Genomic DNA, 13,471 nt, shown 5'->3' with positions numbered 1-13,471 from the left:
GGATTCTGTATTTACAATCTTCTCTTTTTAATCTCCCCTATAGACTCTCTCTCTCTTTCTCTATCTCTCTCTTGCTGCAGATTTGGATTATCTAGCGGATTTATCCTGCTGTCAAAAATTAGCTGTATGATTGTCTGCTTAGTGTACACATTTACCAAGCAGCTGGTTCAAGCCATAAATCCTAATAAAAATAAATAAATAGAGAGAGAAAAAAATACATATCTGCAGATGGCTATATTGGAGCACAACACTGTGTGTAGTCTTAACCATGTGTACACTGTACAGCTATGAAAGCTAAGAAATGTATGATTGTTACAGATATTATTATTTGTCCCCTCTACTGTCTTAATGCTCCAATCCAAAAGGTGTTCACACAGGGCGTGCTCTAACATGCAAAGCAGCAAGAGTGAACAGCTAGTGAATGAACCTAGTCATAAAAAAATCACAAAGGACGGAGTGTAGTTTTCTCATTGAAATTGTTATTAGACAATCCAAAACCAACCCGAAAGAATGCTAATAAAAGTTTTCTATGTATCAAAAAAGATCATGTAACTGAAAACTGATATCTTTAACTTGTCTTAACACAGTGCTTGCGGCGTAAGACAATGGCCACAGATGTTAGTCTGACACTTGTGTAAATAGTTTTTTTTTTTAATTCACCAGACGAAATGCAAGAAATGCCCTCTTAGGTGCTAAGGAGACTGTTGACAGCTCTGAGCAAATGAGCTTTGTAGCCACCCACAGAGAGTGCGCTTTTCCATACTCTTCAACACGACACACAGCTTTCAGCACTTCTTGCTTTTGGACAGCGCCACCTGCCTCAAAGCTTTCAGCACCGGACAGCAACAAACTTCCAGGCTTTATGCAAGGGAGCTGCTTTCAGAATCGCTATTTTAAGGACAGCGACAATGTCACTATACAAGTTCCTCCACATTTACCTTTTGCTCTTTCCATACCAGAAATTAATAGGGAGAAAAATGCCCTCCAAAATTGGGTGCAAATATGACTCTCTGTGATATTTCCCTTTGTAGTTAGTGGTACTTTCTTAGGCATCATTGTTTATTTTCTTTATTGATCAAAGCTTAAAGCTGCAGTCCGTAGCTTTTTTGGGTTAAAAATGATCCAAAATAAATTTTTGAGCAAGTACATAACCAGCCAGTGTTCAAAACTATCTGTTTGCCTTAGCTCGATTAAAAACTGTAAGCTTGTAATAATGTTTTTAATTTCAGTGGTACTGGTGGATTTCCACGGGAAATTCGAGCATGTCTTTGCGTCATTACATCACATCTGTCCACATAAAGAAGGTGTCTCGGCTAGTAGGCTATATTGCGTGTGAGGATGTTGGAGGTGGAGATTTAAAGCCTTTTCTCACAGCACTTGATATAATTAAAATCAATTTGATTGTGGATCTAGAATGTTTCAAACGACAATCACCAGTGACAACTGGAGATTCACCCGAACAAACGCGAAAGACTTCGGAGAAAAAAAGAGACTGCAACCGACCCATGCGAAAACAAGGATAAATATCGGAAGGGCATTAAATGTAGTCACGCAATGCTGATGTTGTTAACCTGTTAAGCTGCAACGCCACTTTTGAAAAATCCCCAGAAATGACATACCCAAACTGAAACAGATACAGTTCATGAACCCTTTGTACTAAAAGCACAAGTATGATCTCGTTTGAAAGCTGACACCTGGCAGTTTATTGTAAATGTAGAATTAATTATTGTCGTAATGACAAAAATTGTTATAAATAGCTTCAAAGTTTTGTAAAGTTATTAGAAATTATTTTTTATGAAACATCCTCATGAAAATAAAATTGAAGTTGGCACTGGAACAATCTAGAAATGCACTACAGCTAAAGCCACATGTCTAAACATTTTATGTTTAAAATCTGAAGATAATAAGCCCAAAACTCTGTATTTAGTTAAATGTTTTTCAAGACCATGTCATGTGACTAACAGTTAGGGCTAGCTAGCATGTTAGCTTAGCACACCATCAATACACGACAATATATGAGATTAAAACCATGTTTATGCTCAAAACGTACTTTATAACTCAAGCTGAATGTTTTAAATAATCTTCTGTGATCTAATTTAGCTTCAGATAAAAAAATCAGACAGAAAATATATTATTTGATAGTATTATGCACAATGATGAAGTCTATATAGATTAGCATTACATTATAAATATAATATATTATTATGAAAATACCTGGCATGGCTCGAAGAACACAGGCAAATCAGATATCATTGCAATCATGTTTATTGTCTTCAAAACATCTGTATCTGCATTTTACAGCGCGAACTCTGTAGCTTTGTGTGTGTTCGAGGCTTCCTGGAATGTCACATGATCTTGGCTCTTCTTCATGTGCCATATATGGACTATATTACTGTGCATATAGCGCCCTCAGGCTATTGGTATGAATTGAAAACACTGTGAATTAGAATACCAAACGCTCATAAAGATTACATTGACGCATTTGGGTATAAATTCAATAAATATTATTCCTGTCTATAGAAATATGATGTAAATCTAAAAGAATCTATCAATATTTCTCCAAATCTGCACATTTTTGAGCTAAAGCCCTGAGGGACGTTGTTTTGTGTATCGCTGTCATGACGACAGCACGGAGTTTTTTATGAATGGAACAGGCTGACGCGCATAATTCATATTAAAGGTATCGACTCATTTTTTCATTTCATAACTCCTGACACAAATTAAGACATAACTGTCACTATGAGTTTCTCAGAATACAATAGTGGTCAAATACTGAAACTTGAGTCTTATATCTTTTTAATGATGTATAGTTTTTCAAGGTATAACATTAAATCTGATAGTAATTTTGAATTAAATAAATAAAAAACGCTTCAGTGCGCCGACGCACTGGTGAAGCTTAACAGGTTAACATTAACAATTTGAGAATAAAGTATAATTTGCACAGTTTGACATGATATGATAAGCAATCGTTAGATTTAATCGGCGCGATTTACTGCAATGCTTTTTCCCCCTTAGTTGTTCAGAACAAAAGTGGATGTTACTTACTTCTTCAGACGACATTTTACGGTGAAAATTCTTATGTTGGCCATACTTCCAAAAAGTAGAATCTGTGATTCCGAATGACAGTATCCACACCACCAGCCATGCCGAGGCACAACGCACGTAAAGTTGATAATTCCGCGAATAACTGCAATTGCAGATTTCAAACAGAGATGGCGACAAAGAGGAAAAACTACGGACTGCAGCTTTAAATAAAATATAAATTGATATAAAAAATAAATATCTTCAAAAAAAATGATGTTTGTTCCATTTTAAAGAAAATAGATATCATCTGTCTAATGATTCATACTGAGAATTTGTAAATAAATTGAATAAAGATGAAGTTTTTAACATCAACAGATGATACAAGTTGTGCCTAAGTGCCCTAAAATGCTGAAATTGCAAAGAAATTGAAAAATGACATTTAATTTTGGTTAGGAATAGCATGTTACATGCTCATCTTATTTTCAGATGAATGAGCTATAATGTACTTTTCTTTCTCATTAGTATGCTATTGTAAAGTATGGCTCCTTTAAGCATTACATAACGCAGTGACGGCTGATGTTGACTCATGCAGCCATTCTATAGACTCAGCTGCTTTCTTGAAATCACTGTGGCGCCCATGTAGTGCATGTGTTCAACATGTTAGCTATATCTGGTTGGTCACGCATATTTGTGGGACATGCTAAATAATGAAATGCTCTTGTGTAAGTTAAAATTGTCGCACAGAGAGCTAAAGTTGTATCTTTTGAGACAACATGCTGTATTTCATGGTCAGAATCGATGTTATTAATCCAGCCTTGACCATACTGAATATGATGTATTACTCACCAATCTTCTGACAATTCACCCTATTGATTTTAATACCTAATTCTTTTTGGTACATTGTGAATACGTGTTCGACATGAAAGCCAAGCAATAACGTAGATCAGTGATTCAGATTTATTGTGCAGTTAAAAGTTTCCACCAATTCAGATAATGTAATGTTGTGGCGCTTAACCCACATTCACGTAATTGTTCGATTTGATCTACACAATGTATATAAAGAGCTTCAATGTGACAAACAGAGGCAGATGACACAAGCTGACCTTGAATATGTCTGACCCCTCAAAAGCTGGTTCGTTCATGAGGGAAGCGCTGCTAAAAGCTGCAGTGCTGAACTGAACCAATAAATATGACATGTGAAGACGCACGTCCACAGTCTCCCACACGTGCAGCCAACACATGCAGTTGCACGCAAACAGAACGTCGCTTTCCAGTCTGCGAGTCAACCCACCCTGCTGATGTCTCGTAATGATAATCACAGGTCAAAAGCTGTTTGCTTGTAGACGGATAGCAGGGCAATAATCTGGTCGCTCTCTAAAACCAACCCTTGTAAGCCTGTCACCTAATTGAGACAGCATGGTGTTGCGGACCGTGGTCATTTGCATGTGTACATTAGCATAATTGAATAGGCATGAGTTAAGTGCGTTTCAGTAGGCTGTTAATAACATGGCCCCCGCACCGCCAGATAAATTAGTTTCTGTTATTTCTCCTCCTTGCCGCCGTGAAGAGAACGTAACCATCCGTTTGCTCTCAGTCCCCCTCATCTGTCTTTTCCTTCCTTTTCTCCTTCCCTCTGTCCACTGTCGATGAGTTGAGGTCAGTTTTCTCTCCCCCTGAGGGTGTCTAATACTGTATATTCTGTCTACAATCCACCGGATCATTTTGAGCTCACTTACTCAAGGAGCTCTGCAGGACTTGACCAGTGCAGTCGACTGTGAAGATTCAAAGACGGAAAAGGCACTGGGTTATATCTGAAACAATCAGCTTAATTATTTTAGCACTTGAGAACGTCTCTCCAAAGGTCCAGGTGCATGTTCACTGGGTTTGTTCCTCAGGTGGAGCAACCAATGCGTCTAACAGATGAGACCGAAAGCAAAGAGCAGCAAAATGTTGGAAGAATGTTTTTTTTTTTTTCAGCTGTTATTTTTTGCAATGGAGCGTGTAAACGGGGCACTGCCGGATTCTGTGAGCACGAGAAATGCTTGCTCTATTTACTTCCTCTTCACTCCTATTCCCATTTAAACGGCCCAACCAATCAGATGAGCTTTCTTACTGCTCTTCCTCCTACACTTACCTAAGAATTTTAAGTACTAACTTTTTTTCATTATAGGGTGCTAGTGTACTAGTAAAACATTAGGTATTACTTCACAATAAACATTTTGGCTAGTATTCTGTATTATTACAGATTACAATACAGGGCAATTCAAAAATATACAGTACAGGTCAAAAGTTTGGAAACATTACGCTTTTTTTATATTTTTGAAAGAAGTCTCTAATGCGTATCAAGGCTGTGTTTATTTGATCAAAAATACAGAGAAAAAAAAAACTGTAATATTGTGAAATTTAACTTAAAATAATAGTTTTCTATTTGAATATGCTTTAAAAAATAATTTATTCCTGTGATGCAAAGCTGAATTTTCAGCATCATTACTCCAGCCTTCAGTGTCACATGTGACATCCAGTCTTTGATCACATGATCCTTTAGAAATCATTCTAATATTCTGATTTATTATGAGTGTTGGAAACAGTTCTGCTGCCTAATATATTTGATGAATAAAAGGTTAAAAAGAACTGCATTTATTCAAAATAAAAAAATATTTTCTAATAATATAAATCTTTTTTACTATAACTTTTTATCAATTTAACACATTCTTGCTGAATAAAAGTATTGATTTATTTCAAAAAAAGAAAGAAAAAAAATGACTGACCCCAAATTACTGACCAGTAGTGTATATTGTTGTTACAAAAGATTTCTATTTTTTTAAAACATTTGCTTCTTTTTTTTTTTTACTTTTTATTCATCAAAGTATCCTAAAAAAGTATCACAGGTTATGAAAAAATATTAAGCAGTAGAACTGTTTCCAACTTTGATAATGAATCATCATATTAGAATGATTTCTAAAGGATCATTTGATAGACTGGAGTAATGATCCTGAAAATTCAGCTTTGCATCACAGAAATAAATGATAATTTAAAGTATAATAAATTGAAAGCCAATTATTTTAAATTGTAATAATATATCACAATATTAAAAAAAAATCTGTATTTTTGATCAAATAAATGCAGGCTTGATGAGCAGAAGAAACTTCTTTCAAAAACATTGAAAATAGTAATGTTTCCAAACTTTTGACCTGTACTGTATATATTAATAAAAGCTTGAATATAAAAATATTATTATTGTTATTATTATTTAAGCTTGTGTAAAATGTATTTTTGTAATCTGCTCAAATAATGATATTTATTTGAAAATTGGAGTAGAGCACAATGCATTGTGGTATACAGTATCTCAAACAGTGTGCTCCATGTAGGTCATCCGAGTATTCACATTTTGTGTACAGTAATTCGTGTACAGTAATACGTACTACATACTGTGGTATTAGTAAGACTCACCTGTTAGCATGCTCATTGAAACATAGCCTATGTTCCATGTCAATAGTTAAAAAAAAAAAAAAAAAAAAAACTATAATTATGTAGTTAATGCAAGCCATATTACCATACTGTATGTCTCCAGAGTAATTTTGTGCTACTGTATTTGTTCTTATTTAACACCTGCACATGATAGCGGCTTATGCATTCAAGACATGTTGTCCTTTCTATATTAGTAATCATACATTGTTAGGAATGTTATGCATTGTTATTTAATTCATATATAGTAGAGAGATTATATACAGTAAGCCACATCCATAAAAGATGCTGTGCATCCTCCTCTCACCTGAATTACATGTTGACTTCCTTATGGGTCAGTGAGCTAAATCACTTCATTCTGCACAGTTGACATGTACTTCCCGACCTCTAAATAACCCTAATGACCTTCCGATTGTAAGATCTCTAATCTCTGACATCCTCCAGTCTCCACTAGCTTTTATAGCTGTGCGTTTACAATGGCTCAGTAGCTGCATGTCAAATAAGTCACTGTGCCTTAATTAAAGGCAAGGGAGTGCTTTCTTAAGAGCCCAGTGATGGATTGAAATCTTACGAGTCATGACTGTATTGATGAGAGGAAAGTAGCCCTTCTTATCTCTAAATGTTCTCCTTTTTCTTCCTCCGTTTGCAAGCACGCTCCTGCTTGCCGGCATTGACATGTTCGCTGGGGAGAAAGATTATGCGGGAGTGGATAGTAATTACGGCTCTAAGCCAGCCATTTGTGAGGCCTTATCAGTCAAATGATCGTGGTGTGGATCACATTAAAACACAAAGGCTGTGGCATGTCCTAAATGCATTTTTCCATGACCTGTTAGGCGCCGTTCACATATCGCGCCTAAAAACGCGTAGAAAACGCTAGGCGCGCCGCGTTCTCCTTTTTCCAAACCGCTAGGGCGGTTGCGCTCCGGAGGCGTCTGTCGTTGCTAAGCAACCATCAGCTGCGCTCTGGTTGGTTCTTGTCACGTGACCTACGGTGCGCTTGCGGCATTCTGAAAAGTTGAGATGTTTTTATCTCGATGCAGCGCGGACGCGCTTGGAAAAAACGAGCGCGTCACACCGCAACCGCGTCGCTCCCATTATGAGCGCGCATACCGCGCGCCTACATTTGAAATAACGAACTTGAGCGCGCAAAAGACGCGATGTGTGAACAGGCCCTTACTCCATCTTACCTTTTGTTGGCAGAACGTTTTCTTCCGTATCCCCCTTGACCAGTTTCCATAAGGAAATTTAGGCATTAGAGGTATGAGTATGTTTATATCGCAATATAGATAAAATGGCAATTTTGCTGGTACTTTATCGTATTGGATTATTAACCATTTTTATTTCATAATTTACCATTTTATCTTGATGGATGCAAACATAAGGTTATGAAAAGTTGATTCACATTATATAATATACATTTCTTAGCACATTATAGAAATCATATGACCCCATTCAAAGCCATTCAGAATAAATCAGTAAAGTACAACTGTATGCTTCCACAGAGAGTTCATTCTTTTTTTACATATTATATATCTGAATATGACTTGTTCAGTGTGCACAAAGTTGTGATGTAGGATATTGTTTTCTGCTTGGTGTTTTACCATTGACGAATAGAGAGCTGTTTAGGTCTGCTTTTCTGCTTACATGGTCTAAAATCATATGAAGTGACTTGTGTTTTGATGTATGTAAAGGTTATATAACCTTGTAGGAGCTGGAAGTAAAGAAATAGTTAAAAATTCGGTCACCCTCATGTTGCTCCAAATGACGGGGGTGAGTAAATGACATAAATTTCAGCTTTTTACCTCTCTAAAGACCTTGACTCTGGATTCCAAGTCTTGAGCTGAGCAGAGAAATGAGTAAATTAGGAAAAAAAACACATCCTGCGGCAACATCACATCACACTCTCTCTCTCTCTCTCTCTCTCTCTCTCTCTCTCTCTCTCTCTCTCTCTCTCTCTCTCTCTCTCTCTCTCTCTCTCTCTCTCTCTCTCTCTCTCTCTCTCTCTCTCTCTCTCTCTCTCTCTTTCCATCTCATCATGATTAACGGCAGCAGATAAATTTCATGCATTATTCATCCACTCTGCCACCTTCACCTGCGGAGTGGAGGCTGATTTTCAGGTGCGGCTTTGTTCCTAAAAAACTTTAGCCACAATGACAGTTTGATAAAATCACTTCCCTCAGGGCCAGTGTTCTCACTCATTTAGCTCTTACTGGCAGGCCGAGTCACTCCTAAAGTTTGTGGATCTGCCCGCGAGCTCCTTTCCATCTGGAGAGATAAAAATATCAAAATCAAAAGCATGCCTTAATCAACTTCAACACAGAATGCTATATTTACCATTTGAATATTTACCCACGTTAATCCATATTCACAAGTAACTTATATCATCTTAATGGTATATATCACAATATAGTCATTTTTTGCTGGAAAATCTACAAAAAGTGGTTAATATATTACGTAACAATGTTTGTATGCTTATTTGGATTGTCAAGTTAAAAGTTTGGCAAATAATAAGTACTTAATTTTATTAATTTTATATTTTTATTTTGGAAATGATGGGTGAAATAAAATATATCATTATTCATAACAAATGGGTCTGGCATCAGCAGACCAGCAAAAATAGCTTTATGTTTTGTAACACTGGAGTTGAAGGTGAAGTGTGTCATTTTTTAAAATAATGACACACTGAATAATAACTGTTTGCTATTGTTTTTTTTTTTTAGAGCTGCTTTACAGCAGAATCGAGTTCTGTTTGCATCATCGAATCATTATTTACCTGTTATCACTGTATATATAAATAAAAGTGATTTACCTGTTATCACTGTATAAATAAAGGTGACTTGACTTTGTCACCAAATTAGAATTACATTTTTTTTTTTGCTTTCTGCTGTTGGTCAGACACAAAATATAGTCCCACACTGTCCAAGATTTCTTTCTTTCTATTTTTGTGACAATTCATTATGTACTGTACACACACTTAAATCAATTACTGTGGATTACATTTGATTAACTTTGTCCCTTGTTAATCTAACAATTCATACTTCACAAATTCATTCTGTACTCAGAACAGTTTTGTTTAAACTAGAGACTGCATTCACCACAGCTCATAACACTGGGTCTTGGCGTGGTTTAGCTGTCAGTGTAAATCATTCACTAGCCCACTGAGATGATAAAGCCCTGGGAGAAATGAATTACCCAGGATGCACCGGGTGTGCCAGGCACAGACAGGATGAGAGAGTGGCTAATGTTACCTACCTACCCATTCCGCAATCTCTGGATTCGGCTAGTGCAAGCCAGTCACTGGCAGTAGTGCGGTCAAAAATAATGGAAATGCGAGGGGTGTCTATGGCATGACTATAATAAATGCCATGAAAAACCTTGAGATGAAGCAGCACAGATGAGGGACCAGTCTTACCTTTTAATGGAGCCCTTGACAAAAATTTGCATTAGTGCTGCAGGCGACCCATTCTGTGTACTGTGCATAATGCAGTCTATTATGGACATGCACACACACATATACTCACACATGCATGACTGCACTCATAACAGTCACAGAACTCAGCCATTTAGCCAAGCACACTGCAGATGCATTACAGATAGGGTCGATCTTGGTATTTTCGATTTCCAAACAGCAAAACGCACTATAATATGGGGATAGAATAGGATCTATGTTTGAACATGCAGCACTACAAATAAATAAAACAAATTCCATTTCTAAATTACAGCGACTAAACCATATCATTTTGCCCAGCTTTTTTAAAATGTGTGTTCTCTGTTTTGTGTGCCAATCCATTCATCACAACACCATCACAAAAACTCTAAGGATGTGAAAGACATTCCTATTGGGCTTAGTGAGAGAATGACCAGACTGAGGGGACAAGTAGGGTGAGACGTAGCCTGCGCCACATGGCCATTTCTGCTGTCATTCCACCATCGCCAATGGTTGCAATGACATGCCAAAATACTGTTCGAAGTGCCAAATCAGAGCTAATCTGGAGGTTGAGGACAATGGCCACCCAGGCTTACATTGTGTGAGGGGAGCTTTTAGCAATTTCCTGGCAGGAATATATTTTTGGGTTAGAAAGCAGCAGTCTGCATGAATAAACAAAAGTTCAGTCTCACATGGACAATTCCTTTTTTGAAAGAGAAAGGACATAATAACACTAGTAATTATTGATCATTATAATTCACCAAGTCATTTCACCAAGTTATATAGTTTATTAGCCTAACTGTTTTATGGTAAGCTGCATAGCAACTAGCTATATAAAGTTCAGAAACAGGTTTGTGTATATTAGCTACTCATTGAATGCTTATCTAATTAGAATTTAGGAGTCAGAACTATCCGTTTTATAAAGGCAACAGTTTATGATATGGTTCAGTTTGTTAACATTAATAAACATATTACATATTAAATTAAATTACATATCAATAATGCTAATTCATGAAAATACTATCTTTCATTTACTGATTTATTACTAAATTATTCATTTATAATATATTTTCTTGTCAATTTATGCAATTATATATGTAGAAATGCACTTTAACTAAAATTTACAAATGCTGTAAAAGTATTGCTCTGTATACCTTAAAGTTCATTACATACTTTAGTTCTTCATACTTGTTACATATTTAGTTCATGATAACTACAGTTACTAAAGTTAACAAATTCAACCTTATTGTAAAGCGCTGCGTTTATAATTCCCCCGATAGCACTTCTGTACTGCAGAAGCACTAAACAAAGACACTGACAATAAAATCCCTATGAGCTCATATTTACCCCTGTAGCACAGTCATCACTGTTTGGTCACATGTGTGTGTTTATGGCCACTGAAGCATGCTGGGAGAGCTGGCAGAAGGGGATGGAAGGGGGAAGTGACCCCATGTCACGTTTCACTGCACACAATGCAGGGTGGACTGGGAGTATTGGAATGCCCAATCAGCAGAGAGGAACTAATAAATATGAGTCACCGCCAGGGCTTTGTGTGCACTCCAGCAGTCCAAACAGAATGAACCCAAGGTTATAATGTGGAAGAACAACAGATTAAGGTCGTTTTATTTATTTGGTTATGGCTGTTTTTGGATATAGATCTCTTCAACAAATATTGTTTCTATTTACTAATGTATATGGTACTTTCTGACTTGACAACCCCGGTTGCAGAGCTTGCTTTTTTGGAATGTGTGTGTAAGTGAGAAAGCTTCAGCTAGCTACAAGCTCCAGAATTTGGTAATAGCCTCTATCAAATAGGAAATCGACAGAAAATGGCCTGAAATTGTAGGTAAAGCAATTTATCTCAAATAATATCACCACATAATATCACATGGATGTCCCCAGCACCCTTTGAAGCTCCACTAGAGAACTCATCCCAAATTCTCAGCTACAATGATTTGGTGGGTGGGGAGATGGAAGGATGGATGGATGGATGGATGAATGGATGGATAGATGGATGGTTGGTTGGATGGGTAGGTTGGCAGATAGACAGACAAAAATAGATTAAATGTTCAGTGTGTCAAGCACACTTCCATAGCCGTTCTTCTCTTCTCAGTTTGGGGTGGGAAGGACTGTCAGACAGCTCCGCCACTGGCTTATCTCCTCTCGCAATGTTTACAGATCTTGTTTTTCTGTGCGAACGATTCACCACTTTAGAAGCCCAACTTTGAGCTTCTCTTTAGCAAAGTGTCACTCTTTTATCTGCTTCAATCTGTGCCATGCCTGGGGAGTCCATAATAAATGTGTTTTACATACTGAACGTGTCACATACAGAATTATGCCTGTGCATACATTATTCCTATGGTCTCTACACCAAGATCGGTTGTTGCTATGGCAACAACAATCCCTTGTACGTGGTTGTGGTAACCAGTTACTAGTTGATTCTTGGAATTAAATATCGATTCACCTTCAAATTTCACTCGTGACACACGAGAGGAAAAGATGCACTTTGTAGTTCAGCTGACCTATAAAGGCAGAGCTGCTTCAAGTTTATTTATAGACTTGTGGTGGGTGGGGGGGATGTCATTCAGATAGACATGACTGCACTGATGTAAAAAATCTATAAAAAGAGTCTGATTCCTCTTCCAGTTCTCCACCTAGATGGTTAAAGAGATTATTTCAAAGACAAGCTCAATTTCCAGCATTCACGTCTTGAAGGAAGAAGGATGTACTCTAAGAATGAATTAGATCATGTCTTGTTTGAGGAAACGCATGAGCTACATAATCTAATCTACTGTTGCTGCAGTTTCCTCCACAGAATGATTTGATGGCAGCGAACATGCCCTCTAAAACACAACTTCATTGGATGTGTTTGGCTTGCCATGTGCCATTACACAGCAGGGGAGCTGTGTCCTTGCCATATTACAAGCACTGAAACATTCTTTTTTTCAGCAACATCCTGTCTCTTCTCTGTAGAAATAAGCAAACCAGGGTGGAGCTGCACCCTTCTGGCTAAAATCATAGCATTTTCTCCTGTTTTGTTCTGTCGGTCTGACGTGAAATTACGACGCTATTGGTTTTTAGAATCTCTTTTAGCTGCAAATGCATGCTGATTTTGTACAGAGAGGTGGAAAGACGTTTCCAGCGTAGCCGTGTAGTCTGTATCTGCCAGAGTATCTGCCACATCCATCTTCAGGGCTATATGACAACTAACGATCCCCACATCCAGAACTAGACAAATAGTCTTATTAATTGGAAAGAGCCATTCAAAATAGGATCATGTCAAGCATAGCAAATACCAACTAGTATACAAGAGGTCACAATGTATTCCACTCTCCTCCGAGATATTGTCACATGCTGCTGGGTGCACGGAAGTAACTGATTACAGTTTATAAAGTTTTAATTAGGAATATTTTTCTTACAAAAATGCATCGCTTCACTTCAGAAGGCATAACCCCCTGGGGCTGTATGGATTACTTTTATGATGCAATTTACTCACCCTCAAGCCTAGGATGGCTTGAGGGTGAGTAAATGATTAGATCATTTTCATTTTTGGGT

General features: G+C 37.2%; 1 protein-coding gene across 5 annotated transcripts in view; it reads left to right on the top strand.

The window, feature by feature from the left end:
* Window positions 1-13,471, top strand: part of syt1a (synaptotagmin Ia) — a 195,585-nt gene that overhangs the window by 123,385 nt on the left and 58,729 nt on the right. The window lies entirely within an intron of this gene.

The sequence above is a fragment of the Squalius cephalus genome (genome assembly GCF_949319135.1).
Source record: "Squalius cephalus genome assembly, chromosome: 4".
Lineage (NCBI taxonomy): Eukaryota > Metazoa > Chordata > Actinopteri > Cypriniformes > Leuciscidae > Squalius > Squalius cephalus.
The sequence above is the reverse complement of the archived record's forward strand: the minus strand, read 5'-3'. Positions and strand labels throughout refer to the sequence as shown.